The 26680-nt window shown below is 33.6% G+C and overlaps 1 long non-coding RNA gene across 2 annotated transcripts in view; it reads left to right on the forward strand.

Annotated features, from left to right (window-relative positions):
• Positions 1 to 26680, forward strand: part of LOC111593165 — a 102430-nt gene that overhangs the window by 42169 nt on the left and 33581 nt on the right. For both annotated transcript variants that reach the window (XR_002751021.2, XR_002751020.2), the window contains exon 2: positions 980 to 1163. This is a non-coding gene — a long non-coding RNA (uncharacterized LOC111593165). The remainder of the gene's footprint in view (positions 1 to 979; positions 1164 to 26680) is intronic.

Consider the following 26680-nt stretch of genomic DNA (forward strand, 5'->3'; position numbering starts at 1 on the left):
TTCTATAAGAAGTTTGTACAGCAATATATACCGAAATTTCAGATATATATATATATATTTATTATTTTTTTTTGTATGCTTCGATAAAGTTTATAAATATATTTTTATGTAAAAATATATAGTTATATTATATAAATATATAGTGTATAAATATATAATCTAATATACAAATATTTTTAAAGCAAAACAGGCTTGTGTCTCTTTTTCTAACCTTTACGCTTTATCTTTTCTTTATACAGATTCTTCTGAAAGAATGAACCTTAGGCTAAGCTTCGCTTTTTCAATAATCACATTTTCGCATATCTTCACCTAAGCCCAGATTTCAACTCATTTATTTTAGCCGACCTTTATGGCTAACCAAATCTAATTCGAATTATGTTTTGGTAACTCTGAGAAAATGAAAAATCATAAACATAGTAACCACTGTACTTTGAGCACTTGCAGACCTAAGCTTTAAACCGTTAACCCTTGCTGGCCGAAAAGAAAAACTTGCACTTTGCCAGCGGCAAGCACACAAAGGCGGCCCCTACGTAACGTCTGCCCCGACGAACCTAAAAACCCTGCGCAACTCCCGATCCATAGAGCGAGACAGAGAAAGAAATTCACACTTGGCGCCTTTTACTAATTTCGCTAGGTTTTGTACGGTTTTTTTTTTTTGTTTTGGGCAGCTTGGAAGGGTGTGGGGTGAGGCGGGGCAGGGTCGAAGGAGGCTCGACCCTAAGTGTTTCTTGTAACTTGAGTCTTCAAGTGGCCAGCTGGCATTTGCTTTTGCCAGTTTTTCTTGTTTTCCCGAGGCAAAATGCTACTAGAGTGTGTTTGTGTGTGTGCGTGTGTTTGTCGAGTGTGGCAACTTATGTCAAGCCCAACAACGTTTTGTTAAAAATAATATAATAAAAAAGAATAAAAAAAATTGTCATAAAAGTATTAAAAAGAACTGTTGGAAAATGCTAATAAAATGTTCTCTCCTTTCTCTTTGCAGTGTTTCATTTACGTTTTGGTAGCGCGTTTTTATGTGTAGCCCCCACAGTTAGACATCAAATCAACGACAAGCAGCAACCACATTAACAGCAACTGCAGCAGCAACAACAACGGGCACATCTAACGCTGCAGCTAACAGATGAGCCCCAACAACAGATGTCAATTGCTGCAGCCGAAAATGCAGGGTAAGTGCACAAAAAAAGAAGAAAATTGAGCAGAAGTAAATAAGACTTGAGCACAAAGAACTTGAGATAAAGTAAGGAAAACGAGTGGCATTAAGACGAATGCGTTGTTCAAGCCTCAAATGACAGCTGCTGTAAGCTATGCAATTGTCTGTGCAAGATGTTGGTGTTGTTGGCCCTAAAAATAAAAATGCTAATAAAGTAATTAAATGTTGCACTAATTAGCAATGTTGAAAAATAAATAAAAATAAAAAAAAAAACAAATAAATAAAATAAGAATAAAAAAATTTAAAAAAAAATTAAAAAAAAAAATAAAAAAATTAAAATAAAAATAAAAATAAAAAAAAATTAAAAAAAAAAAATAAAAATAAAAAAAATTAAAAAAGGAAATAATAAAAAAAAATTAAAAATGAAAAAATAAAAAAAAATTAAAAGAAAAATAAAAGCCAAGAAATAATAATAATAATAAAAAGGAATAAAAAAAAGATAAAAATAAAACTAATGACAACTGTATATAATATAATATATTAATATTATTTAATAATTCATTTAAATTAATTTAATTAATTTAATTTAATTAATTTAATTTTTTAAATTAATTGGAAATGAGTTAAAAAAAGATTGCAGATTTTTAGTTAATTTTTTAATCTTAGAGAGAAAAAATAGGCTAGATTATGTCAAACTTTAGTTATTTTTATTATAAAATAACTATAATTCAATAATATAGTATAATAATTGATGAAAGCATTAAATATTATATGCGAATTAGATATCTAAGCAGACATAAATGTTTTACTATGCGCACGAAATGTTAAAGGCATAAAATAAGCTCAAATTTTAGCTTAAGACAACAAATCTTCCAAAAATCCCATTGCCCATTTTAATCCCCATTTCTTGCTTAAAATTTAAATAAAGACACAAAAAACCATAATTTTTAATGATTTCTCATTCAGAGTTGATAATTATCTACATTGTTCACACACAACATTTTTGGCATATTTTCGAAATTCTTACCCTTTGCTAATTTAAGCCTTCTACAATTTTGTTGTTAAGGAATTCCAACGAGAATTTGTCAAAATTCTCGAAGCAATGGAAAAAAACAAGACATCACATGGCAAACGTTGCTCAGAGCCGTAATTAAATAGCAGCTGCTGTAGCTGTAGCCGTAACTGTGGATTTACCTGGTCTAGACTTAGACAAAAACCTAACTGTATGTGCAGACAGGCACGAAAAGAAATGTGAAACAGCAGACGATATATGGACTCATGTGCGAGTCATTAGAAGCTCATTGAATATTGCGACATCACGCCCCGAAATCAGCAATCATTAATTGCACGTTCCGTCTGTCATTGTGGTTGTCGCTCGCACAGATACAAATGTAGCGACAAACTAAACGAAATACTCCAAATACAAATGTATCTGCCACTTAACTGTTCGCTGGCAACGGCAACGGCAACGGAGATGGCGACGCCAGGTCACGCCAAGTCTATGACACCTTGCCATCAAATTTAGCCATGGCAGAGAGAGAGAAAGAAAGAGAGAGAGTCGGGTACGTTGCATTGTCTGTGACTCAATCTTATAATACCCTGAAACTCCTTGGATGGTTAAAGCTAACTGCGTAGCTTTGAAGTCTGTATGTATTCTTATTCAGGAAAAGTCTAAGCTAATTTAGAGAGACTTAAGAGGACACTAACACAATTTATATATTATATTGGCTTAGTACAAAAACCAATTTCAAGGGAAGCTCTTGAGCTATTCTACAGATAATAATAAGAATTGTGATGATAGACAATAATTATTATAAATGACAATGATAATGAATATTATGAGCATGATAAACCTGAGAATGTTAATACAAATGACAATTATAGTACGGATAACAATAAGAATTATGATGATAGAGTTACTGTTCATAAAAATAAAAGTAACAATAATAATGATTATAAAATAAATAAGGCTAATTTCAAAGAATTGTAATGAGAATGATATTGTTAATAATGAAGATTCATAGCATAATAAAACTGATATTGCTTATGCTAATGATATTTATAAAGTACCTCGGGCCGATCATTAATATAGTAATAATTGCGTTTGGTGAGAGCATCTTCTAGCTGTGCACTCCCGCTCAGAGTAATCTTATTTATTCTCAAACATTTTTGCGCATATTTTGGTCTTTGATTTATAGCTTCCAATTTGCTTCATTTTTGTTTTTGTTTTTGTTTTCTTGGCTGTTTGTGGCATATTTCGGCATATTTCTATTGCCGCTCATAATTTCTTGAGTATGTTTTGGTATTTGGCGTTTCTCTCAATTTTTTTGTGTTTTTTTTTTTTTGCCTTTTCGATTGAAATTGATTTTATGACTTTTTTATATCGCTTAAACTGAACGTCGAGTGGAAATTTGTGGCGATTTTTATGATTTTATTTGCAGCAAATACGCGCTGGTCATTTTTAGTTTACAGCCAGCGTGGGAGCTATTTTGAATATATATATATATATCTAAAAAATTAACTATATCATGTGATTGAATGCAACAAAATTAATCTTAATTTTGCCAAGCAGAAAATGTGTTAAAATCGAAATCAAAAGTTGATTTTGACTCAAGTCCGTAGCCACGTTTCAAATGCGAATGGAAAGCACAAAGTTTTATAGTTATGTAAATACAAATCGTCAGCGTTCCACTCAATTCAGATTGTATTTATGTGCTATATACACACACATATATATATTTATATATATATATATATATCTACTATGAAATCCATTCGAATTTTATGCCACTTTCCCAGTTGCAAACATTTAATGACTAAATCAACGCAACGTCTGTTCAGCATTTTCACTGCATAATTTTCACTTTTCTTTGATGCGGCAACAGAAAACGAAAGTGAAATGAAAACGACGAAAGACGCAAAAAGAGAGAGGGCTAAATAGTTGGAGTGGGACAGATATTTCAGATAGAGTTACGAGTGCAAACGGTTTTTGGGTTTAGGCCTACAAAACACACTCACACATAGTGTAGCCTCTCTTGGCCACGCTGATGAGTTTGGCCTACTTTCACTTTCGTTTGGTTTCGTTTCGTTACCATTTTTTTTTTCTAACGCGCTAGGCTGTATGTTTTGTTTTTTTTTTTCTTTTTTTTTCGGGCCTAGCTCCCAGCTTAGCCGGTTTTTCCAACCGCACAGACCCACTGACAATGAAATAAAGTTGTTTCATATTTCATGGCAAGTTGAAAAACTGAAACTGAAACCGAAGCCGAAACTATTTCAGAGGCAAAGGCAAAGCAGCGCCCAAAAAACTTGGCATAGAAAAATGCCTGTAAATTACTCATCAACTCTAGACAAACCAAAGGCTTTGTGCGGCCAGCAACAGCAACGGCAAAAGCAAAAAAAAAAATAAAATAAAATAAAAGAAAACCTAGTTTTGTTAACTTTTTTAGCAATGACAAACAAGCCGAAGCTTTGTGCGCCCACGTAATAACTTTGTTGCATATATATACATATCTATTTTCAATTTAATTTAGTTGCAGCTCATATAAATCTATTAATTTTTGTATGTTTCGCTCGCCCACTTTCACTTTTGTCAATTGCAATTAGTGTGGCCAACAGCAACAACGTCGACGTCGACGTCGACGTCGACTATATGAATAAAGTTTCTCATTTTAATTGCGCTCGTCTTGAATTGAGCCTACAACAAAAGCAAAAAGCAAAAAGCAATTTAATTGCTATTGCCGTATTTTTGTTGTCAAACCGAGCAACAACAACAATAATAACAACGACAACAAACAGTGTTAAAACTTTTAACTACTGAAGCTAAAAGTTCGACTTGTTACTTGACTTTTTGGCGCTTTTAGATACTTTTATAACTTGACTTGTCGCAACAGATTTGCGGCTTATATAACATTCCGTCCAATTGCAGCTAGCACAATTTTGGCCAGAAGTTTCACAACTTAATCGATTATGTTGCCAAATATTACTAAACTTATTCACGCACTGATAAAGGGCATATTAGCTTTATGCATTGAATGCAAACTTTTGTAGCTACAGATTTGAGATTTAGCTGTGTCGTGAAGGCTTTCCCTAGGTGCTTACTAGAGGCGTAGTAAGCCGGAAAATAGCATATCTTATACAATAGAAATATTATTAGTAAGAGTGGTAAATATAAACGCTCGTTGACAATCTGAGCTCAGGTAGATATAGTGGATGGATGTGCGCCTATTTTAGGCGTGGCAAACCTGCTAAAACTCTATATTACATAGTTTTAGAACTGGCCCACCAGCTTGAGTTACTGTTAAAATCCTCTACAGACGAACAAATTATAGGTTCACGCCTACTGGGGCTGTGGCAAAGCGGATCTGACTATATAGTGGTTTGTACATATTCTGTCAAGACTATTGCTGCTAGGAATTTGATTTGAATGAGATTTGGAATATATACTCATCTAATAATAATAATAATACTAATAATAATACTCATAATACGCATCTAAAAAGAAAGAGATTAAATCAAATATATTCAAAACTAGATACTTAAAGATGCAACTCTGATCTATTAAATATATAATTATATAATTATATGTATATAAATAATATATGTTTATATATGTATGTTGTAAAGTGATATACCCTCATATCAAAAGTTATTGAATGAGTATTATGCAGTCGGTAGCGCCCAACTGAAAGATTCTTAATTGTTTTGTTTTAGTTCTTGGCTAAGAGAATCAGAAGCAGAGGCTGTAATTAAAGTCTTACAGCAGTCTATGTATGGTAGTTATACTCCTTGCTATTCTTATATTACTTAAACTTTTCTGTAAGCCCTTTCAGGTAAAACTCTCTCAGCATTATAGAAAACATTCAGTTTGTGGGCCGCAATTAATTTGAAACTGAAATCAAGTTTCTGCTTATTTATAATGTACTTAATTGATTGCCGGCAGCCTCGCTGCCCACATCTTGTTCTAGACTCACCCACAATCTGCTGCTCAATTTGAAATTCAAATTTCCAATAGCCCAAAACAATTGACTGTTCACGCTTCCCAAAACAATTTGCTGGGCGCTGAAGGCTAGCTTCATTTTGTTACTCCTCAATTTCTTATTATTTTCTTTTTTTTTTTATCAATTTCAAATTGTGGCTCGTAGCATTTAAGAAACTCGTGCACGACTTACCGAAAGGCAAAAAAAGTAGGAAAAAGCAGAGCTATAATTTTGCTTCTAAGTGCCTGCAAACACATATTTTCCATTTATATAATTTTTAGAAGAACAACAGCTGCTGGAGAACAACAACAAACGGCACCCACACGAGCTTAACAACAAGACGAAATCAAAATCAGAATCAGTTTTCCAGAAAGCAACAACATGAAATTTATAAGCCGCTTACATAAGAATCAATGCCTATGAATATGGCTTGTTATTTATTTCATTTCTTGTTTTGGCTGCTTTTCGCTCGCGCTCTCTCTCTGTGTTTGAATTTTAAGTGCGTCTTAATTGGCGCTGTGGGCGTGGTCAAGTTGAAGGCGGCCGCATCAATCAAATGTTGTCAACAGCTAGAGCTCTCTCTCTCTATATATATAGATATATATATACATATATATAAATGTCTCTGCAGCTTGCTGCTAGGCGCCTTAAGCTGCTCTTTTTTTGAACTGCGAAAAAACTTTGATGAAAATTCCACTGTGTCGTCGTGTTGACGCCCCACACACACACACACAACCACACTTACAGCACATAGAAAACTTTTTTTTTACGACTCAGCTTTGTTATAAACCCCTGCCACTGCTAATGCAGCAGCGCTGTACTTGGCGAAAAATAAGAATAAAATAATTGCATTTTATTTTTATCTCCTTATCAGACGCATTTCTCTGCAGGACTTTGACTATTAAGTTGCTGCTGTTGGGGTTAGCTGACAGCATAATTTATATGCAGACAGCGCGATTGCATTTCGGGCTTTGCTATGCAGAAAAGAAAATCATTTTCATCTCCAGCTCGCCGTTATTACACACTTGCTGTGTGCATTGCAAATTGCTTTCAATATATGATAGTTTCTTTTGGCATAGATAAAGACACATAAGCTCCAGAGTGTGGCACGTTTTATTTTGTATTATAAGAAAAGTTGAAAGCTCTGGTGTCATGTGTCTAAAGTTTTCAGTTCAAACTTTCAACTGTCAAATCTATATTTTTCTATATAAATTGTTTTTCTTTTGCTAACTCTTAAAGTTCCACATAAACTCTTAGCAATCAGCTTTTGTCTGTGCAGATAAGAACTGGGTAGTTATGGCATAGCAGTCAGCTTTTAGCAGCATGCTAGATATGCCCTGTTTTCAAATACTTTTATTATAATTTTAATTAAAATTAATGTATATTTGGGAGGCAGAAATTGATGTAAAATATTTACTAAAAATAAGTATCAAATCTTATATTTTATTTTTTGAAAAGAAAGCTTCATAAATTTTGTTCGAAGCTCACAGCATAGCAGACAGCTTTTTGAACGCCCACCTTCAATGTATCCACCCACACACACACTCATATACATAGGTAAAGTACGTGCCATAGACCTAAATGCGCCTACAACTTCTAGTCCAACACATGCCTCAATATGTCAATCACCCACAGCAGCAGCAACAACAACTACTAGATGACCTGTCGCATGTTGTTTATCACAAACAAAATTTGATATATAATCCGTTGAAGTCAAGATGCTTATTATATTTATTATTATTAATATCTTAGCACAAGAAAATCTCATTGGAATTCGAATAGCAAAATATTAATTACAAGATGTTTACCTAAACTGTTGAGTTTTTGATAGATATTACTTGAAATCGATATATATCGATAAATGAGTATGTATACTCTGAACCTGTTAAGAAGTAGAGATATTATCAAAGGCAGCTTAAGTTGGGAAATCTTTTTTTTTTATTGCTTAACTTTCTAAATTTTGATAGTTTTTTATAGATCAAAGTCAATGCTGTATCTGTCATAACTACGAGGTATTCACTAGTCGAGCACATTTATTTTGGCGAATTTAATGCCAGAATTTCACTTTATTTTTATGCTTGTTTCACTGTGCAGTCAAACAGTTTTGTAATGTGAACCTGAGCAGCTGATGCACTCGCAGACAGTGACCAGACGCGCGTCAAAGAAAATACTAGACAAGACGTCTTCTAATTACCCACATTGGTATTCTTTATGCTAGTTAAATAACGTTAGCCAGGTGCTTTAAGTAGCTTATGTAAGGACCAATAGCATTTGTCACACTTCCCACATTTATTAGGCCGGCGCGATTGGCCCATTTAAACGTGAGGCGTTTTCGGCATTCATAATGCATTTGAATACTCGTATTTGTTGTTCAGTGTACACTGTTTGTCTTTTTATTGCGATTTGCATTATTCATTGAAAATTGCTGTGGCTGCAATTATCAAATATTTATATAGACCGTTGACCGGCCAACACTCTGTCGCCGTGTTGACAGAGTTCTTTCAAAAGTATTTCGAATAGGACCAAATGGGCTGAGCACCTGAATCATAAATAAGCAGGTAGCAGTACTTTGGCCTGATGTTATGGCAAATAATGTATATATATTTTTACAATCTTTTAACATTTTTACTTAGTCAACATGTTAAAGTTCATGTTAAATTCTCAATGTATCAGTGCAAGTTTATTAGTAACTCAGTTAGCTTTCAGTTCTTATACAGTTTAAACTTTTTTAAATTAATATAAGCTTACTTTTTAATCATGTTAAACTCCATGTTAAATTTACAATGACTTAGTTTGTAAAGAAAATCATAATAAAATGTATATAAATATAATTACAATTCATGTTAAATATACAATGTACTTCAGACAATGCATTTTTCGCATATTCTAATTAACAATGTGCAAATATGTCAAATAAATATATTTATATGATTTTTGAACATGTCAAAGTGCATGTTAAATTTACAATGTACTTCATAATACGAACTCAAATATATAAACGCTTATTAATTCTAATTAATAGAGTAGAAATATCTGAAATGTGTTTTATGTGTTTTCAACTTGCCAAAGTTCATGTTAAATTTACAATGAACTTCAGACAATGATCTAAAAGCTATGATCCTTTGTATATACTAACAAACATTATGCAAATTCTGAAACCAGTATATTTTTGTCGTTTTTCAACCTGTCAAAGTTCATGTTAAATTTACAATGTACTTTATAATATTGGCTGAAAATGTAAACGCTTTTATACTTAAATGAGTATACTTGATTGTAATATAGATGCGAGTCAAAGCTTTATTCCTTTTGATTTACTACAATGTATCTTCTGCTATAAGGCATACAGCTATTACGCTTTAGCGCGCACCTCTAGCGAACTGAACTTGCAGCTCACAGCTCGCCCTCGCCCTTCTTCTTACTTATTATTAAAAAAGGTTCTGTTGCTCCAGTCTCTTCGCAATGTTGGCGCTGCCCAGCTTCAAGGTCTATGTCGTAGCTCTTTCTGCTCGCTTCGGCACTCTGTTTTCCATTCATTCAGTACAACCTCAAAAAGTTGCTTAATTACCCATCAACTGCTCTTGGGCTTCATCTTTCATTGCTTGGCTTCGTGTACTCAACATTTTGCCTGTTGCCTGCCTGCCTGCCGGCCTGGCCTGCCTGCCTCAATAACAAGACTTCACCTTCAACGCAAATTTTTGCAAATCAAGTTTAAAACCAAAAACCCAAAACAAAAAAAAATTAAAACGAGATACCAAAAATCTTAGCTATTTTTTGTTGTATTTTTTTTTTTGTTTCGTTTTTTGGTTTTAATTTTTTAGCTGCGCCGCGTTTGCTTCTTTACGCCGCATAGTTTTTGCAACGTTTGATGTCTATAAATGTTGGTTAAGGTTGGTTTAACTTTGAAATCAAGTTTAGACAAGCACGGAGTTTTGGCAGCGACTATATATACTTATATATATATGTATATATACTGAATAGTCGGGTTGCCGTTTCAGGGTGGGCTGGCTACAACATTAGCCACTTGTAATTTAATGCCTTTGTCTTTTTATGCTTTTTGTATCTCTTGCTGCAAGTACGCTGGCAAATAGCTTTCAGTTTTCCTCGGGTGTTTTATGACCAAGCTTTGTATTTGTATTAGCCTCTTTTTTTTTGCTCATTTTCAGTATCATTGCTGGGCATTAGACACGGTCTGATTATTTGATAAATTCATAGATATGTGACGGCATCAAAAGTTATGGCAAATTATGTTTAACTGCGCCGCGCTGCACTGCAACGAGCTATGCGTGTGCACTATGAGTTTTATTTTTTTTAGACTCTATCAGAGTTGCGTGTGCTCAACGGTAGCCGAGTTTCAATGGTATGTTTAGTGCTTGTGTTTGTTCAGCACCTACAGGCATATAAAATTTGTCTGTCACATTCATAATTTTCTAACATTAATTGTTACTCATTTTGGCATTTTTGTTTAGTTTCGGTACGTTTGGATGGTCAATGTTATCGAAGTATCTATGTGGGGATTTGATCTCTTTGTATAAGTGCAGGGTTTCGGTTCTATAAACTCTAACTGAATTATGTTAATGAATTGGAAGTATTAATTGCGAAATATATGATTTTATATGGTTTTTTGTCAGCGTAGTTACCATCGACTTCATCGACCATCAGTATATATATTATTATATATATATATATTTTTATAAATTTAAAAATATTAATTTTAAAGTACATTTCAGTCTTTACATCGTGATAGATATTTTATTGTCTGTCCTAGACGCGAATAAAGTTTAATGGAACATATTGTATAAATTTATTATATTATACTAATATAAAAATATATTACTAATAAGGCAAAAATTTATATATATAATTAAAATATACAAAATATATTATAACTATAATATAAATATAATATATAACTATAATATATATACTAAATATATATTATATAATATAAAAAAAATGTTGTATGCAACATAAACTATAAAAAATATTTATACTATTAATAATAATAAATTATATTATATTAAAAAACATATTTCTTTAAAATACATATAAAATATTATTATTTAAAAAATGTTAAATAATTAGTCAACATATATATATTTATACTTAAGTATTTGTCACCCGGTTGTGTTCCAAAGTTTCATTTTGTTGCATTCAAGACTTTATCTATTTGTTTATCTATAGATAAGAGGTCAAAAAACAGAATGGTATGACTTCACATAAAAACTTCTTTACATTCGTTAAAGTAGACTCATTTGGTTATCTAAATTTTGTTTTATACCAGTTAAAGTTATAAAGAAATCTTTCACATATTTCTAGCCAGATCCGGCCATAGTTTAGGTTTCGTTACAGCCACAGAAATGTGGCTAGAATGCCTGTTATAGCCATACGTAGAATTTGAGTGCATTGCAAACATAATCAATGGCCTGCGGCCTGTGCGGGCAGTGTGCAGGCAAACTTTGTCTTAATGCCATATTACTCATTTATTGCCTTTGCAGTTTGAAACAATGCAGGCAGCGAGGGGCACAAAAGCAGAGGATTCAGCATGCGTATATAATTTTACTGCTTCATTTCGGTGTATGTAATAACACCAACGGCAAATATGCCTTGTGCCAGCCAAGCGACCAACAATAAAAAAAAATAAAAATCGTATAAAGTATAAAAAAAGAAAGAAAAAAATAAAATAATAATTTTTGCCTTGGGGTAGGTCATGCTCGCACTGTTGTATGCTGCTGCGGCTGCTCCCGCTGCTGCTGCACATTCTTTACAGAACTCGACTTCTCGCTTGCTTTTGTCTGGGGTCCATGCGTAATAAAAGCTAAGAAATATCTGGCACAATGATGCATGCCAGTCGTATATACATAAGCACATATGCATATATGTATATATATGTTATCTGTATATATAGTTGTGTATATAAGGAGTGTGTGTCTGGTCCATCAACTCATCTGTCGTTTCGTTTCATGTCTCATCAGCTGCCGTCTCCAGACTTTTCGCTATGCATCAGCTTCAGCTTGAGTTCTGTTAAGAATATTTTCGCAAAATTTCATTATGTATATATATATATATACATACAATGATAATAATAGTAATAATAAACCGTCTGGCATTAACAATACATAAAATAGGCACAGCTTGATTCATATGATTGTAACTTAACTTTCACCTATATAATTGGTTTTGCATATTGCGATTTTATCGCGCCGTTTGTTGGCTTAATTATGCAAAGCGTTTCACTGACAATTAGCAACAGGCCATCAATTAAACTAACAACTGCAACAATGACTTTTTACAGCTCCATAAATTATTATTAAATAAATATTTGCCATCCTTCCCAATGCTCTGACAGACATCTCGTTATGCCCCATCTGCCCCATCGGCCCATCAGCTAAATGTATATTTCAATAATTCATTTTGTGTCTTTTCTGTCAAAATGTAAAGGCAAAAACAATGCTAAATTATGGCTCATGCTCGTGCTGCACATTTTAAGTATTAGTTTTATTTATTTCCTTTTTTCCGAATATAATATATGTTCTTTTTGAATAAATGCAATTGCCACACATGGTGGAAAATAAATATATATATACGTCAAATTGATTTATTATTCTTAACAAATAATTCACAAATCTTAATTATTAAAAACAGTTACTCTATGCCTTTTTATATTTTTATTTTATGTGTATACTTATTTTATATTTTATACAGATATATATTTTTCATAGTTTATATTTTGTATTCATATTGCTTTTATATATTTAAAAATAAATATATATTTTTTTTATATATTATTTACATATTCATATTTTTTATTAACTCATCTACCATATAAAATTTCAAAATATTTCTATTAGTAACCAGTCTGTTGTAAAGTTTTATAGATGATCTAAGCCTGATTTAGCGAGAGCTAATTATAATCATAAGATACCTCATTACTTCATTAAATACTTTTCATTCCCTCTATTGCTAACACTTCTTTTCAAAACAAACCCTCGTAAAGTTCTATTACCCAGAATGATCAGTAATTAACACGACCTTACTAAATGAAACCGCAAGCCAACGATCGATCGATGGTCAATGGCATCAGAACTAAACCAATCAATCGATTGAAGCGCACATGATTCACATACAATTTTAAGGCCTCAATAATTAAAATTAAAACATAAAAAATAATTGAGCCTTCTTTTTTAATTTAAAATAATGTAAAAGAAAAAAAGCTGAAAAAAATTGTTAATTGCAGTTTAACCATATTTTATAATTGTTTTAATTTGTTTTTTATAGTTTTTGTCTAATTTTTTGTTCTTTTGTTTTTGTTCCTTTGCCATTTATGTTAATTGCTGCAATTTCCGCTATAGCAAAAAAATATTAAGCGTATCTCTTGTAAGTTCGTTTTTTGCTTTTGGCTTTTCAGTTTTTATTTAAGAGCTTTGCCTCATTAAAACTGCATTAAACTGGGCGGATTATTTATTGGCCTTTAGCATGTCATGTACCAAGCTGTAGCTTATGCACCGCTCAATGCTGTGTATGGTTTGTATACCCTGTAATTAAAATGAATGAAAGGAAAATGAAGAATATTTAATTATAGATTTGTATTTGATATAGTTATAGTATTAGGCGGCTTTCCAAATTAAAATAAAAAATTATTTTAAATGCTTGAGTTTCTGATAATTAAAACTTGGGTGTTTGAGCAAACAATTTTTTTAAACGAAAAGCTTTCAATAACTTAAAAAAATTAAGAATATCTCAAAGATAATTTAAAAACATTTGAAAATTTTTTTAAAACATTTTAAATTAAATAAAAATCAATTAAACAAAACTAGGAAAAAAACTGAATGAAAATTAAAAAAAAAAAATGCAAATATTAAAATAAAACATGTATTTAATTATTTATTTAAATTATTATAATTATTATTATTATTATTATTTATTTAAAAAAATAGATATAAAACAATTTAAAAACAAAAAATAAACAATCAAAATAAAAAGTAAAAAATAATTAAAAAAAAAAAGACTAATGAAAGAAAATATGTAAATTTAAAATATTAACAGTTTTAGAAACTTTGGTAATAATTTAAAGAAACTATTAATGTTAAATAGATTAAATAATAAAATAACAATAAAATTAAATTAAATGCAATTAAATCAACTTTCTTAAGCAGCTAAGCCTAAGAACTTTTTCAGCTCAGGTATAACAACTTATAGAGCTGTAGAATTTGATACACGACTATATATATATTTATATATATATATAAATATATTTCTTGCTTCGGCACATTCAATGGCAATCATAAGCCAGAATTCGTATTGTCTGATTGAGTTGTTGCAGCATATCTGCTAGTCATGCAGGCTGCACTTACTGTGCACGCTGGGCGTGGCCAGCATTGCCAAATTGCTTGTGCTTCCTCCTCTGCAACTTCCTCTGGTTCCTCTTGTTGATATTATTATTATTAAACGGCATGTGGTCTCCGTTACAGTCGCATTCGCCAGCTCCAGTCCAGCTGCCCAACTTTTGTACATTTGCTTGCCTCATCGCCCCCCAGTCCACTGTGTATACGTACGTAATGTTTTTGTTTTTTTTCGCCTGCTGCCATTTTCATTTTCAATTTTCCTCGCTGCAAACGACGCACTGTTGCACTGTGCTGCAGCTGCTTTGTATCTTTCAGTTTTGTGCGAAAATTTAATGAAAATGGTTCGCCTGCCTCGCCTCCGACTCTCTTTGTCTAGTGTGTGTGTTGCTGTTTGCCTTCAGCGCTTTTCTTTGGGTGGAGGGGTGAGCACCCAAGTGGGCGTGGGCGTGGTCTTGGTCGTGCTTGTTTTTATTGCAATTAAACATGCAATTCGGGCCAGCCATAAAGCATAGGTGCAGTCCTGTCTGCTTATGTGTGTAATTGGTAGTTCGCCATATGACTGAAGCAGATACAGATATAACATATATGTATCTTGTATCTGTAAGATACATTCGCATGCATGTGCATTGCTAGCAGCCAGTCTGAGTCAGTTAATTTACTTTCTTTGTTCGCCTGGGTATTTAATTTCTTATTTTGCTTGAAATGGTGTAAGAAATTGAAAGCCAAAAACTGCATATAGATCTATACATATATATATATATAGCCAATAAATGTTGTTGTAAATATATATTGAACATTCAAGAAAAAGAAATTCAATTTGATACACAAATTATTCAAATCTAAAGTAAAGAAATTTTCATGTCTAAAATTAATTCAATTTTAAAATATTTATAATGTTTTTAAAATTAAAAATATATTTCTAAATATAAATATATATTTATATTTTTTAAAAATAAATGTATATTCACAGTTTGAAATTTATAATTTTAAGACTAAATATATTTTTTAATATTAATTTATTTTAAAATATAAATATATATTTTGAAAACTTTAAATATATATCTAAATAAATATATTTATAATTTTTAATATGAAATATATAGTATAAAGTGTAATTCTTGAACATCTTTAGTTACTTATTAAAATGTAAAATTATCAAAAATCATTTTCGACTCAGAAAGAACTTTATAATAGAAAGAACTTTATAATATTTTTAAACTATTTTTCCAAAAATGTTCACACTTCTTTAATATGATAATTGATCAGCCATAGATTCCTTATGTATTTTGATTACTAAATTGCAATCATTCTAGAATTCAATAAACATTGTTAGACACATAAATTGTTTGTAGAAATTGCTGCGAATCGGGAGACATTTGTGCTCCATCTTTTCGCACGTCTTTTGGTTCCCTCTCCTGACAGCATTTTTTTGATGAAATGGCTTTTTATATGATTTATGATTCTATTGGAAAGATTACGACAGACGCCAAACGAAATGAGCAGAGACGTGGCTGCCGCTGCCACTGCTGCTGCTCTCGTTGCTGATGATGACGACAACAGCTGCAATTTAGAAATTAAATTTGCCATGCAACATTAAGAGCAGCAAAACAAATGAAAGAGTGAAGCACTGCCAGCAGCAGTAGTCAGAGGAGCAGCAGCAACAGCGGGCGCTGTGATTCACAAGAGAGCTACAGACACGCCCCTTAGGCACCCCTTCCACCTACACACTCACACCCCTCTGCTGATGAGTTCTTGCGAACTCGGATAGTTGTCCGTCCATAGCGAGTGGCTCCTGTGCGCGTATCTCCATGACGCGACACATGTTGTCGCTTTGCTTGTTTGTTTTTCGCTAATATCCGGCAGATACTTTTGCCCTCTCGCTAATAATTCATTATCTGCATCTGTATCTGCAGCTGTAGCTGAAGTAGTGGTAGGTGTTGTCAACCAAAGCAAAGCGCTTGCATTTTGTATTTATATTTCATGTTATTTTCTGTTGTTGTTAATTAAGTGCAATAAACTGCACAGCAGAGACAATGAACTGTTTTTTTAGGTGTCACTAATTTGCTTCTGTGACGTCAGAACCATAACATTTTTCCAAATAATTTATAATATATGTGCAAGTTCTCGGATTACGCCATGACGCGCAAGCAAGTTGAATGCCCCTCCAGGCGGAATCTCCCATAAAAGCTTTTCCCCAACAACAGCAACAATAAAGGAAACCAAATGCAAAATATATATACTTTTAATTATACAAAATATGCGGCAAATTGTTCGTTATTTGCATGCAAATTTCCATTTTTTTCTATTAATTACAAAATATTTTAAATCGTAGCGAAACTGAAATAAACTTCTATTTAAATATTAATTTAATTTGAGGCTGATTCAGAAATTATAAAATAATAAACTTATGTTTTTTCTTATTTTAATATGCTCTTAAATATAATTTATAAATAAATTATATATAATTAAGAAAAATATAAAAAAAATATATAGAAATAATATTTAAGAGAATGTTAGAATAAAAAACATTTAGCATTGAAAATTTTGCTTATTACAATTTTATATAAATAAAAAAATATAAAAAATTTATAGAAATACTTCTGATAAATTTCTTTTTGATATATAAAATTGATATATGAAAATTTAATTATATTTAAAATACATTTGCAATTAATGTTTGTACAGAAAATATGAAAAGTCAAAATTATTTTTTTTTAACTCATTTTCTTAAAAAATCATATAAATGATTTATTTCTTATTTTATATTTTTATATATTAATTATTATTATACTATTTTTAATATTTTATTTTTTAATTTATTATAATTTTGTATAATACATTTTTATTATAAAAATATTATTATACAAATATTGTTTTTTTTTACTATTATCATTATATTTTTAATTTTCTATAATAAATTTATTAATAATTCCTGCATTGCCTTTATCGCAACACCTTTTTTTGTTTTATTTCTCCGTTTCCAATTATTTACGCGTGAAAGCTATGCATTCTCTGATGATTCAGTTTTATAGCTTATATATTACAACGCATTTGCTTACTCAACTCACTTTTTGCAATCAAGTCTTTGTTGCTCTATGTCCTATCGTGGCTCTTTGTTGGGGTACGTTTTGGGTTTTCCTTGTTTAGCTACAAGAACTGACCACCACCTGCACCACCCACACGCAATCATACAAATATATATATAACATATAATAGCTAGGTATATAGCTCGACCATATGTCTGTAATGTCTTTGTATAGCTAGCCACTAATTATGGTTTGCTTGATTCCGCGAAACTTCTGCTGCGAAGTTTTGCCTGCCAGACAAATTTCCCTTTATTCCTTCCTTTTCTTTTCTGGGGTGTGGCCGAATCCTGGCGAAAACTTTAATAATTACTCGAGTTCAGCTTGGTCTCTTGGGCGCCCCTGTGGAAAATTTTCCACAGACTTATCGTGGGTACTGGAAGCGGTGAAAATCGCCTGCAAATAAACTAGCAAATCAAATGGAAAGCGGCGTGTAAATCTGTCGCATTAGCAAAACATCATGTTTCGCTGGAAATGGCACGCACTGTAAAATATGCTAACTACGAGGCGCCTGTCTCCTCCACTTGTTGTTGACAGACGCCTAAGCGAGGGGCCAAACGGGGCGGGGCGGGATGGTGCACGATCTCATGGCAACATTGCGGGACAAACAAGTGCGGCGAGTGCGAAGCCAAAGCAAGGACATCATCAAATTGACACAGCCACAGTGCCCACGCAGTTCGCACAGTGGGACAAGGGACAAGAAAAAATGCGAATTGAAATGGCAAAGAAAAAATATTGAAAAATTGAAATTTTGATAGCTTAAAGGTAAAAGCATTAAATTGTTTTAGTTGCTAGAATAGTTTATAGAAATAAATAATAATTAAGTTATTATAAAACAGTATTAATATTATTATCTGAAAGTATGAAATTGAAAATGTTACTTTTATATATATGTTTTATATAATATTACTATATTCACGTTGAAAATATGGTAAATAAATTTATAAATATTTAGAAGCATTATAAAAGTATTTGAATAACATTAACTTAAATGCATAAATATTTAAAAAATATCTTTAAAATATTTTATATGATTTTATAAGATTGACATCCTCGTGTAACTAAGTTTGAGGGTCGAAGTCCTAACTTTCTTCTAATACTTCTCTTCATTATATATATTCTCTTTCTGGGTCCTGCTTCTCTGTGCTTGGTCTGTTGCACTTTTTATTCTGTTTGTCTGTGTCTCTCACTCTCACTCTCCCTCTCTGTCTCTACCCCCTCTCACTCTCTCTTTTGCTCGCCATAAATTTCCCCTCTATAATACTCTATAGAAACGCTTAACTATTAAACAACTTTGTCTTATTTATTAATTGATTACTAAATATTTTATATTATTAATAGTAAATATTTATTCGACATTAAAATGCCTAAGTATACGCCACAATTTGTAGCGAACAAAATTTTGCTTTTGCTCAAGTGTTAGCTGTAGCTTGGCCCACTGTGCGCTGTGTCAACACTTGTAGATTTTGTTATCGATGTTGTTGTCGCTGCTGTGTATTGGTTTCGTATACAACATGTTGATCCGGAGCCTTAATTTATGCCACTTGCCATTGCCGTCGCCGTCGCCTGCTCCCGCTCTTGATCCTGCTCCGTCTCGTCCTCGTCTGTGTGTGCCAAAGGATTTTTGGGTCTCACCTTTTGCCTTGTGCTTTTGTTGCTACTGCTGCTGCTGCTGCTGCCCTTGCTTTTTGCCATTTCACTCATTGTCACATTATATTTCTATATCTATATATATATATATATATATAAATTTTACAATTTTCCATGCCTTGGGCCCTGTTTACACCCCTCCTCCCACTCTCTCTCCCTCTGTTCATGTTATTTCTATTAGCTTTTTATGCAGCGCCTCGCTTTATGATAATTTTTTATGGCTTATTGTGTTTGATTACACGTGTAGAGCTGACAAGAGACCAAAACATCAACAACAACAATTACAATGTCATATAACAACAACAACAACAATCTTGGTCTGGCCATTTGTTGGTTTCTCTTTGTGCTTTGTTCCGAGAGTTTCGCTTTTTATATTTTCTTTGCCATTTTTCTTTTTTCTTTTTAGCTTTTTTTTCATAGGTTTCCTTTTCTATGCGCTCTGAGAAATTTATATTTGATTTTAATGATGTTTTTATTGTTTTACAAAACTTGCATTTAATTCATATATTTTCTTTACTCTCTTTGCAGGTATGTATTCTATGCAATTGATTTGAAGCTCGTTAGAAAAATTAGCGTAAGTTGAACAAGAAATATTCCATAATATATAAAAACTGCGAACAAAATAGAGAAAGGACAGCCAGAGGAGAGAGAGTGTAAAAATAAATTTAAATAATAAAAAAACTTAAATAAATTAGGTTTATGAATATATTTTCACGGTTTACAATTTTTTTTTTTAAATAAATTTGTAAATAATAAAAAGCAGATTTTTGGGAACTTGTTTGAAATATTTGTGTAGGTAATTTTTAATTATTTTTAATTTTTTAATAAATGAATAATAATTGTTTATGTAAAATTTATTTTAAATATATTTTCTTTTCTTTTTTGTAATATTTTAATTGCCTAAAATTAGTTTTTGTGTACAATTTATTATAAAATTTGTTCGAATTTCTATTTAAAAGAATTTTAGTATATAATAAATAATAATAATAATTTAAATAATATAAATGCATATAAAATATATTATTAAAGTTCATGAAATTTCTAATAGAAACATATAGCTTTTGATAAGAATAAAATATTTAATATATATATTACATAAATATTTAAAAATATATTAAATACAATATAAACAATTATTTTTAAAATGTCATTCGTGTTTTTAACGTACATATATAATCTGCAATTCCCCCGTCTCTCTCTCTCTCTTCTTACTACTCTTGGCAAAATAGTTAAGTTAAGATAATTGTGTATGACAGTTTGACAGTTTGATACGTCTGACATACATGCATACACTTATACATACATGTGTGTATGCCGCATTCCTTACAGTTATTTCAGTCACATTTTGAGAACACGCTTAGGAACTAGTTGGGCAACATTTGTTACCAATTTGTTAATACGTAGTTAACAGCTACCCATATTTTTTGTTGTCCATGGCTTGTTATCAAACGATAAATCTAATATGGCATTTCCGTTTTTCATTAAATTATTGGCAACGAGAAGTCATATATTTGACTCCTTTCTTTTGCGCTCTTTGCTGTTAGCCACAATGGCGCTTATTAAAAAACTTGCTCGTCCAATGCAGAAGCCACTAAGGGAACAACAACAGCAACAAGCAGAGCAACCGCAATGCCAAACGACATTATTTGTATTTGCTGTGGATTTATGGCATTTGTTGGGGATCTCAAGAAACTTTTTAACTATACGTAGTATAAGAACTACGCACACACACATACGCACTTGCACTTACTCACAAGAACAGCCATTGCCAGTGGTCCGCTCTCACTAACACACACACACTGACACATATCTACAGCAACTCCAATCGGTTTACTCACTCCACGCGACGCCTTTTGCTTACGTTTTTTTTTTTTATTACGTACGCTTTGGCGAGCCAAGCGGTCGCGCGCGTGTTTCATTTGCCACAACGTTCCGCGCGAACGCGAACAAGAACGTTTCTTGGCGCTGCTACGAAAACTGCGACGCAATTGTGGCGCTGAACTGTACAGTGGAGGACATTGACATTTTGCATTTTCGTTTCGTTAGCATTTTTCGTTCGTTTCGCCCCAGCCAAAGAGAGCCCAAGCAGCTAGCCAGAGCCAGCACAACGTGTTGAAAAGAAACAACTTTTTTAGCCAATGCTGCTTCCTCTTCTACCATTTCTGTTGTTGTTTTTGTTTCTGTTTCAGTTTCTGATTCTGTTCTCTTGTTGTTGTTTCTTACTTTTCGCTAGTGGAGCTCATTAAAGTTGTGATAATGCGCGACGGGCTCTCAAGTTTTCATGTTCTCACTTCAAAAATCTTGACAGTTTTATGGAGCATTTCGCTACCAACTCAAAAAACTATGTGTGCGTGTGTGTGTGTGTGTGTAAAACTAATCCCGCACATAAAACTGGGATTTGTTTTTTGAAACCTTTTAAACCATGTGTGCGCATATGATACGATAAAACCAAATGCCTTGGATCATGTTTTCGGGCCATAAAGTTTCATCTCATTCTTTTCCTTTTGTAGTTTTCTAGAATTTTTTAAATATTTTTTTTCTGGTAATTACTGGGTGTGAATAATATATATATACATATATAATTTGTTGTGTCGAACTATTTGTCTATAGCGCGTTCGACTTAATTGAAAAGCTCGCGCATAAATCTTGAGAAATTCATTTTGAAAACGTCTTCATATTGAGAGATTTATGCACTGATTGTGCTGGCTGCAAATGGGTTTTCTAAGTGTTTTTTAATTAGTTTGATCTATTTATTGTCTTTTGATGTGTTTGCCAATAAAAACAGTAATCGAAAACAAAACACATCAGAACAAGATGTTTGTGCTAGACTATAAAAAAAACCGAAAGAAAAAACGTCAAATTATAAAACAATTTCATGAGCTGAGCTCGCGTTGATTAAAAATGTCGTGATAAGGTTATCAAACAAAAAGTCAGCAGAGGGTCTGATTTGTTTAGTAGAAACCAAATATAATTGGTTTAGCTGATAGAGGTTAGAATTGAGCGTTTTCAATAGCAATTTGAGGTTGGTAGGTGTTTTAAAGTGTTTTCAAAAAACTGTTAACTGAGAAGCGCCCCTCGGAGCTGCTTCACATCTCAGTTCGACCTTCAGTTGCCCCATTCGATGGACGCACGCACAACTCATGCTACGAATATGCTGAAATATCTTCATTTCCGCTTAATGTTTGCGAACAGTTGCAACCCTAGGAACGTGACCCACTATTTCCGTTTTGTTCCAACAACAAGTACTCGAATATCGCATAAGGAAATTTCCATTTCGTGTTCAAAGTACATACGTAATGTTTGACGGGGTAGGGGGAAAAGGACATTTGTTCCTTGAAATTATTTTTGGCGGTCATACTCCCCCACTCTCGCTGTCAAGACATATATACAAATATTCTTGCCCGATGCGCAATTTCCAGACAGCAAAAAAAAACTCCTTTTGTCACATTCATAAAAATAAAAGCTAAACTGATGACTTAATTCAGTTAAAATGATTACGAAAACAAAGACATAAAAAAGATTCTAAGCATTTCAAATATGCTACGCAGACATGTTGCTAGAGAGAGAGAGAGAGAGAGCGAGGCAGATAGTGTGACCAAATCAAGCTGAAAATTTGCATTAACATAAAGACAGAAAAAGGCAACAAGCTATAATAATTAAAAGAAATACGTAAAAATAACTGTAGATTGTTGTCAACGTTGTGTCACCTCTCTACTTACTCGCTCCCTCTCTCTCTCTTTCTCTTATAACAAAATTGTTGGTTTGGGGAAGTTTGGAACCCTATCCCAACCGGCGTTTTGACAGCAACGTCGGCGTTGGCGGCGTTGTCATGAATGGGGCGGCTGACAATGAAACACACACACAAACAGCCAAACAACGGCATGCGAGCTACACGACACGGCGACAAAGCGACAAGCAGCTGTTTGGATTCCCAAGTGTTGATGAAAAGCTTTCACCGCTGAATGCCCTAGCACAGGCCAAAAGCAAAAGTTGCAATGCTTACTAATTTCTTTTGTGTTTGCAAACACAAAATGACGCAAGCGACAGCGCCACAAGGCGTGTTGAGAGCGTCGAGTATACGAGAGAGTGAGAGCGTAAAAATTGCAGTTGCTCTCACACAGTTGGCTATCTTGCTAATTGGAGCAAAACAAACACAAACAAATGGCAATGGGTCGACGTTGTGTTCCAATGCCATACGTTTCATTGTTGACGTAGTAGCGGAGCCTACGCGCGCTGCTTGCGTCGCTGCCAGCGTCTGCTGCTCTTGCTGCTATATGTATATATATATATATAGACAAATGTGTGTATATATGGTATGCTTGAGTCTTGTTTTGTTGTAAGGTAGGTCGTTGGCGCAGGAGGGGCGTAGTGTTAGTGACGCTTTTATGCTGCACGCTGCGAGTCCTTACACAACTGTAAATGTAATGTGTCAGGATTTTATGCTGCACTTTGTTTAGTGTCTTTGCCGTTTTACGTGATTTTTTCGTACGTTTTAGTTTGTATTCGCATAGTTTAGCCGAGCAGCTGCATTGTTGCTGTTTCACTCAAACACACTGACTCTGTCGATGCCTGGTTGCGCTCTGCTTATCTCAATGTATTGATCTTGTTACAATTTGAAATTGTGTGTAATTTGTTTGTCTGACGCTGACGCTGACGTAGACGCGACGCGACGCGACGTGTTCTTTTCTTGTTCGTTTCTTTTTCATTTTGCTGCTTTTGCATGTTTGCTGCTGCTGCTGCGCTGCTACTGTTTTTGTTGTTGTTTGCTGCGCCTGTTTGCTGCCTATTACGTCACGTGGCTGCTGTTTCGCTTGTGTGTTGCTGGCTAATTGTTGTTGTCGTGCGCTTTTTTGGGTTGGTCTCTCCATTGTGTGCATTGTTTTGATGAGTTGTTGTTTCTTGGGTGGGTTATTGGGTGATTTATCTGTTCTTTATTGTTGTTTGAAATGCAAGCTTAACAGCGGAACTATGTTTCAGTAAGCGCCTTAAAGTAAATGGGGCCTCAAGTTGCTCAAATTTATTAAATTGTCTTTTAATCAATATTCAACTAACTATTTAAGCTTAACTATTGTTTTATTTATTGTAACTATGGTTACCAGAGCTAAAGGAAAACAAATGTAGGCTAGTTTTACTCTGCTTTCAAGCAAAGTATACTCTTGCCTTACTTTAGCTTATCTTATAACATATAATTGATAAGTTGCTCAGTTCCTCTCATTCTCTTAAATCTTTTCACAACAATTTCCGTTGCATTTCAGCTGAAAAATTAAAGTCTTGAAAACACTCTACTTTATTTTAAGAGTATTATGTGCACACTTTCCTTCACTTGCCTAAAAACATAAAAATAAAAACAAACTTCGAGCTCAAGGCAACGTAATATACTCAATTTCCTGCCTAAATAATAGCTACAGCAACTACAGCTAAAAAAAAACGTGGACAAGTGTAGAGAAAACAACAACAACCGCAACTACTACAACTGGCCCAAAAAGCCATTAAAGCCCACCTTAAACTTTGGCCAACAACACACGCACACATACATACACGCAGTTTCATATAGCACAGCTGCAAGTTGACCAGCTTTTGGAGTTGAAGTTTATCGGCAGGAAACTTCATTATAAACGACATTGGCACACAGACACGAAATGCATACACGCACACACACATATACAAACTCTCAAACAAATACTATCAAATGCACGACAAGCTTTCGTAGCCGCCGCTCTGCGCCGCCATCTAACGGCAATGCAGCCAGCCACACTGTGCGGTAATACTTACACACACATCTAGTCGAAGACTAAAAATAACTGTGTAAAACAAATTATGGGTCTGCTAGGCGCGTGAAGTTCGCGGCAAGAGAGAACAGAAAGAGAAAGAGAGAAGTGAAAAAAAAATATGTCTAACATTGCAACGTGACCATCGGCGGTGGCTGTGCACTTGTAACGTGTTGTAATGCTGTTGTTGCCAACTAGCTGTAAACTCGTTCGCAAGAGAAATGCAGAGACAGCGAGCAAGAGAGAGAGGGCGAGCATGCGATAGTTGGAAAGAGGCGGCTTATTGGAAAACATAGGCTATGAAAAAAATAACGCTTCACAAAACTGGATTAGAGGCCTGCAAACAACTGCGGCTGCAAAAACAAAAAAAAAAAAAAAACAACAGCAATAACAACAACAATAAAAGCGTGCAAGCACTCAGACAGAGTAGCTTACAGTGGTGCAAATGTTTGAGTTATTAGCAGTAAACTAAATATGTTTAATAACTAAAAATATTATAACATTTATGTTAAATATATATAAACTGTGTTAGCTTCTTAACACTACATTTAAAAAAAATAAACCAAAATATTAGACTAAAAGACTTAATCGAAAATTTAACAGTTTACTATTTCCATTAATTTTAAAACAAAAATTGAGGTTCTCTATATTATTTCTTTTTGTGTATGTAATTTTGCACAATATGAATCGTATATAATACCACTGTGCACACGTCATCATCAGCCACAATGCAGTCGCACAATCCGCATCAGAAAAAAATGCGTTGAAGTTGCTGTTGTTGTTTTGCTTCGCTGAATGCTAACTTCGCTTTCTGAATGCTCTTTTTGGAGAGTACTTTAACTTTAACAGTATATGTGTATATAAATGTATATTATATATCTTCTTATAGTAATACCATATTATATATCCTCCACAGAAATATATATTAAAAAAAGCTTTCGTCTTAAGGCACTTCCAAGCCACATGCCTCGAAGGGCGTTTGCGATTCGGCTTAGTAAATGTGTAAATTCCTTCATTGTTGTTATTCGTGCGTTGCTTAGTGTTGCCTTTGTTGCTGTTGTTGTGAAATAGGCAAAAGTAGTGAAAACTTGTTTTTTGACATGCCTCGCTGCAAGTTGTTGTTGCTGCTGCCTATGTTGGCTTTGAAGTTTAACTACTTTTGGAGGCAAGCAGCGAGCCAAAGTTTTTTATACACAATTTTTGTTTTGTTGCTTTTGCTGTTGTTGCCATATCCTTTAGCCAATGACGCCCAGTTTTGTGGCACGTATGGGCCCCACCTGTCTGTCAGGCCGCCGCCGACCCTGCGCCTGACCAGACCGGCCCGTTGTCTCGCTTCGAGCGGCAGAGTAGGTCAGGAATGCAACAAAAGTTGATGTTGCTGTTGCTTTTGCTGTTGTTGTTGCTGCTGCTTTTAGCCTTGTTGAACAAGGCAGTAACAACATCGTCGGCGTCGCGCCCACTTAGCAACTGCAACTTGGCTGTTGTTGTTGCTGCTGCTGCTGCCGCCTTGACTACTCATACGGTATTTTACTTCTTATTTTTTCCTGCTGCTTCGCGCGCTCATAAGTATTTTTATTTACCGTTAGAAGCTGCTAAAGTTGCACGCTTGACTTGACCAAGTTTATATTCAAGTATGCAAGCTGAGGGCTCCAATCAGACCGGCCGACCAACTAACTAACTGACAAACTGACTGTCAAACACTTCATCTCCCTCT

This window comes from Drosophila hydei, unplaced genomic scaffold (assembly GCF_003285905.1).
Source record: "Drosophila hydei strain 15085-1641.00,03,60 unplaced genomic scaffold, DhydRS2 tig00000364-arrow-arrow-pilon, whole genome shotgun sequence".
In the NCBI taxonomy this organism is placed as follows: Eukaryota; Metazoa; Arthropoda; class Insecta; order Diptera; family Drosophilidae; genus Drosophila; species Drosophila hydei.